The following is a 6122-nucleotide window of genomic DNA, read 5'->3' on the forward strand; positions in this document are numbered from 1 at the left end:
AGCAGAAGAGGTCAGAAACACAGGCAGGGTCGAACAGAGGCAAACAGGTATATGGCGGGCAAGACAGAAGAGTAATCCAAAACGGGCGTGGTCGATAAGCGGCTAACAATATCCAGAGGGCTTGACATGAGGGGTATTCAATAACACGAGCTAGAGTCCAGGCGAGGTGCAAACACAGTCCGAAACAGCAGGCAAAGGGTTAATCCAAGAGAAACAGGCAATAATCAGGTAACACGGGAAAGCAGGCAAGACAAGACTATAACTAAACAATGAGAACTAGAAATGGCTCCGTAGAGTAGCTATCGCTAGGTGAGTGATATGCGCTAAACAATACTCGGCAGTGTGAAAGGGATCTGAGTGAGTGTTATATAGTGAATGTGTGATTGGTTACAGCTGTGTGCAATCAGTGCTGTGTGCAATCAGTGCAATGGATGATGGGATATGTAGTCCGGGATGACATGCAACAGTTTGTGTAGTGCGAGAGTCAATGTAATGGAAGGGTGACCTCTGGTGGTGATTGAACGGAAGTCCATGGACAGGATTCGTGACAGTGTTAATGAGTGAATCACTGAATCATTTATTCAACCGATTCGTTCAAAAAGCTGATTCATTCAATAAGTAAGCACGGTCCTTTGCTCAGAGATGCAAAACATTGCTGTGATCTTTGTTTGGAACTATATCCGTTGGCAAAATTGAGCAATAACAAGCAATATTATGTCTAAAATGTAAGTCACATATTGCTAACTTTACTGAACTTGTATAAAATGATTATTAAATGTGTTCATGCTGATATCTGCAGAAAAACGGTACTCTTTGTGTGCCCAAAATATACTTAAGTACTGTAACAAAGTATTATAACTTCGTTACATTACACCACTGCATACAACATGAGCCAGCCTTAAACTGAGCTGGAGAAAAAATAAAGAGCACATTACGTGAATAAGTCATGCAGTCAGAATCAATTGTGCTCACAGCTCGTCAGTTATTCCACCCAGAGTGGGTTTTTTCTTCTTTTTGTGGGAGCAGACTGAGCATTAAATCATGTGTTTCCGTCCCTTTTTTTTTTTTTGCTGCATTAAAACTCCTTGCCAGTAGTTTGGTATTTTTTTTTCCTTTTGGAATTCTCACATAACAGAAACGGCTAGAGATTATTTTGTTCTGATCTTATCTATTTGTCTCTGTTCTGCATCTCTCTTCAAATGTGTACTTTTGTTCTTCACAGTCATTAAAATATATATTTATATTTATATATTTTATGTTGTCCTTCAGCTCAGAAGGTCAGTGGTGGCATCAGGAGTAAATCAGGCCACTGCAGAATATCGCATCAGCAAAAGGTACAGGTAATTTTTTTAAGACCCCATGAAATCAAAGTTAAATCAGCACATCTATATACTAATGTACTGCTAAACATTCAAAAGCGACATATCTCAATGGTAAATAATACTAGTAATAATATATTCAATTTCCAATAATATCCCATTTTTTCCCTCTTTTTGTACTTCCTTAGTGTGCAACATGGCTCTCACATTACAATTTCTGTCAATGATCTTTCAGTGCATGGCTTAAAGAGTCAGCCCATGGAGTTGTGGGCAAAGTGGACAGGCACATCACTATGGTCACTGGGTTGAATGTGCAGCCTCCATATGCTGAATATCTCCAAGTTGTAAATTGGAGGCATTGGAGGACACTATGAACCTCATTTTGACCATGCCACAGTGAGTAACAAGAATTGTATTTTACTTTATGTTTTCCAAAACATTCACACACATTTACGGGAAAACATTTCCAAAAATTCTGAAATACTAAAGTACTTTTCAATGCAGAAATTTCTTATTGGTAATTTATATTGTATGTACATTATATGTCATGATGCAGTCCCATGATGCATTTTTTTAATGGCAGTCTGACTCTAGTCCATTGTACAGATTAAAAACTGGGAATCGAGTGGCTATGTTCATGATATATGTGACCCTGGACCACAAAAGCAGTCTTAAGTTGCTGGGGTATATTTGTAGCAATAGCCAAAAATATTGTATGGGTCAAAATTATAGATTTTTCTTTTAAGCCAAAAATCATTAGGATATTAAGTAAAGATCATGTTCCTTGAATATATTTTATAAATTTCCTACCGTAAATATATCAAAACTTAATTTTTGATTAGTAATATGCATTGCTAAGGACTTCATTTAGACAACTTTAAAGGCGATTTTCTCAGTATTTAGATGTTTTTTTGCACCCTCAGATTCCAGATATTCAAATAGTTGTATCTCGACTAAATATTGTCCTATCCTAACAAACCATACATCAATGGAAAGCTTATTTATTCAAATCTTGATCTTGATCTTGATTGCTTACTTTCTTAATTAAAAGACAATATCTTGTCAATATAGTTTGGATTGAGAAAGTAAGTATGTGAGTTTTGGAAGCATTCAGCAACTTAACTTGATTTTTTTCCTCTTTAGCTGAGCTCTGTGGAAGCAGGAGGATTCACAGCCTTTATTTACGCTAACTTCAGTGTTCCTGTAGTGGAGGTATAAAATTTCATACATCATTCTCACAGTCAGAATCACTCAAGACAGAACACAACCAGACTTTACTCTGCACAGCTTTCAGAATGCTATGCCCTGTAATGCTGTAATGATTTCATTGGATATCCTGTTACAACAAAAGCTTTAGGGTTGGGAGTCGGTGTTGTTTCAATAAATTAACTGTTGGAGGACCCTGACAGATAGCTATCTAGAATTTTGAACATTCACCTGCAGGCACTCAGGTTTTCACCACCCACTAAGGGGATTGTATCCCAGCACAACCTCTTGCAGGGGATAAAATGGAATGTGCATTAATAGAAGTTCAGGATTCAGATTTTTGGCTATTACATACACAGTCAAATAAGCTTTTAGACTACATAAACATAATAAACTACATTGGAATGTTTCTTTATTCTTTACTTATGTTATAGGATTTACAGTATCAACTGATGGGTTTAAATAAGTTTATTTGTCATTTTCTTTTTTTACGTGTTTGCTTTCCAGAATGGTGCTCTCTTCTGGTGGAATCTTCATAGAAATGGTCAAGGAAATATTGACACTCTTCATGCTGGCTGCCCTGTCATTGTTGGCGATAAATGGGGTATGATTGTTGTATCACATGGTATCTTGTGTTATCCAAAGCCATTTACATTGCATTCAAGGTATACATTAGATAATCAGAAAAAGAAACAGAATTCCGCAGTGCAACAGAATGACAGCGACAGAACAAAAATAATAATGAAAAAAATAAAAAAGAATAAAAATAGAACAAGTAAATAAGGAATAACAATATATAAATTGAAGTTTCTGTAAAGCTGAGCTCACGTGCGCTTGCGGAGGAATGTAAAGGAATGTAAAGATAAGTTGATTTGATATAAATTCCCTGGAAAACAAACAGATGATTTTGGTGTTGACAGTGCCATACTCTACTAATTGAGCTACAGGAATGCTCAAACAAATTTAAAAAGCAAAGGAAAAATGTGAACCTTCAACAAATTGGGAATGGATAATGGAGCTTTTATAGGACACAATTAAAGGACAAGGACAATTAAATTTCTGCTATTATTTACTCATTTACTCTCCTGTTAAGCCTAAAAAACATTAAAGATGTTACAGATCCTTGAATATGACTTATCCCAAGACTTTTGAAGCCTTATGATTTCTGTGAAAAACATACCAATATTAAGACATTAGTCACTGTCTTTTCTTTTCTAGTTGCCAGTAAGTGGGTTCATGAGTATGGGCAGGAGTTCCAACGTCGTTGTAGCCTTAATCCTGAGGAATGAAGAAAGCAATAGACCATTTAAAATGCAAGAGTCAACCCTCCTAAAGGAGCAACATTGGCAAGCGATGGAATGAAAGGCTGAAAATGAAGTGGGGAGAGATGTCTGCCTTAATGGGTGATTTGAGACCACAGCCTTAAGGAGAGAGACACATTGATCATTCTCATTGCTGTCTGAAGAGCACAGGGAAATAAAGAGATTGACACAGTGTTTGTTTGTTTGTGGGTTAAGGAGTGGTTTTGCATGCAGCCCTAAGGGCAAGCTGACCTCTTCATTCTGACCTCTGTTTTTGACAGCAAACAATATATATATTATATTATATATTACATTTACATTTAGTCATTTAGCAGATGCTTTTATCCAAAGCGACTTACAAATGAGGACAATGGAAGCAATCAAAATCAACAAAAGACCAATGATATACAAGTGCTATAACAAGTCTCAGTTAGCTTAATGCAGTATACGTAGCAAGGGTTTTTTAAATAATATAATAAATAAAAAGAAAACAGATAGAATAGAAAAAGAATAGAGAAGCTAGTGTTAATTGATTTATTTATTTTTGGTAAGAAAACAAGCAGTTAGTTCATGAATACAGTGCAAGTCTAAACGGGGCAATTTTTTTTAAAGAATAGAATTAGAATAGAGAGTGCTAGAGTTAGAGGGTCAAAAAAATGTCTGTTAGACAAGTTGATTTGCGAGCAACTATGGTTGCATCATCAGGATGGAATGAGAGGTAGAGTTGAGTGTCATCAGCATAGCAGTGATATGAAAAGCCATGTTTCTGAATGACAGAACCTAGTGATGCCATGTAGACAGAGAAGAGAAGTGGTCCAAGAACTGAGCCCCGAGTTACCCCAGTAGTTAGATGGTGCGACTGGGACACCTCACCTCTCCAAGATACTTTGAAGGACCTATCTGATATGTAAGACTCAAACCACAGAGTGCAGTTCCTGAGATGCCCTTTGCCAATAGGGTTGACAGGAGGATCTGGTGGTTAACCGTGTCAAAAGCAGCGGACAGATTCAGCAAGATAAGTATTGAAGATTTGGAATCCGCTCTTGCCAGTCTTAGGGCTTCAACAACTAAGAGCAAGGCGGTCTCGGTTGAATGTCCACTTCTGAAGCCAGATTGGTTGCTGTCAAGGAGGTAGTTCTGTGTGAGAAAGGCAGAGACTTGGTTGAACACAGCTCGTTCAAGTGTTTTTGCAATGGATAATAATTTGCCCACTTGGATGTTTGTTAGCTTTGAGACTACTTGTATCCAGTGTAAATATGGTACAACTGTAAGTTGTTTATGGTTGCAAACTAACTCCCATGAACGTAACCTTTGTAACCTTGTTTTGTAACCTAGAGGTGCCGGGTAGGGTAAAGGAAAAAAGTTTAGTTAAGGAGAAGAAGTAGTGTGCTTAGAGTTAACATGTGAAGTTGCGGTTCGGAATAAATATGAGGTCTGTGGATATATTCAGTGTCGTGCTTACTTCTTGCATACCTAACATGTTGGCATCGAGGATACTAAGTTTTGAGTATTGACTGATCAACAATGCTGGTGAATGTCTCTGCACCGCCAATGTACCATGCCATTTGTGGTTGTGCATGTTTGACAACTATTTGCAGGTAATCAACGCAGAGGGCATGGCCTGACGCTCGGAGGAAGGCTACGTTACTTCATTGTTTAGGTGCCAAGGGCCAACAGATCTTTTATAACTGCCGGACACCGGTGAGACATATGATAACCTTATCGCTGCTTTAAAAAAAAACTTTCATTCCCAAAGTTAATGTGGTTGTGGAGCATACATTCAGAAAAAGAGTACAGGCGCCACACAAAAACATACAACAGTACGATGCTGCTTTGCATGCACTTGTCGTTATCTGTGATATTTGTTGATAAATTTGATGATATTATTCGCGACCAATTTCTGGAACATTTGCACAGTGATGATATTAGACAGAGACTGTTACTCGACCCAGACCTGACATTACAGAAAGCAACCACCCTTGCAACACAATTGACCTATCGGTAAGCCCCACCCCCCTTAGTTACTGTTGCTCACTCGGACAAACAAACGGAGTTGCTCACTGTCTTACAATGACAGCTGTCAGTGAAAACCTTCTTCCGAGGTGTTTCTGAAAAATTTGTAACACAGATGAACCTTCAAGTGGGACTTAAATATGCCATGGAGGGAAATCTAAAATATATTGAAATAAATATGTAAAAATACAGATCACAATGCAAACGGGAGAATTATGTTATGGTCGTCACGATCGCAATGACAACATCCCAAATAAACACTGTACTTTAGATGCTGAATAAG

At 37.7% G+C, this 6122-nt stretch overlaps 1 pseudogene; it reads left to right on the forward strand.

The window, feature by feature from the left end:
• The window catches only part of LOC107752395 (prolyl 4-hydroxylase subunit alpha-3-like), a 6601-nt pseudogene extending 2614 nt beyond the window's left edge, over positions 1-3987 (forward strand).
• Positions 3988-6122: the final 2135 nt, after the last annotated feature.

Source organism: Sinocyclocheilus rhinocerous, unplaced genomic scaffold (genome assembly GCF_001515625.1).
Source record: "Sinocyclocheilus rhinocerous isolate Xijiao unplaced genomic scaffold, SAMN03320098_v1.1 scaffold1613, whole genome shotgun sequence".
NCBI classification, from domain to species: domain Eukaryota; kingdom Metazoa; phylum Chordata; class Actinopteri; order Cypriniformes; family Cyprinidae; genus Sinocyclocheilus; species Sinocyclocheilus rhinocerous.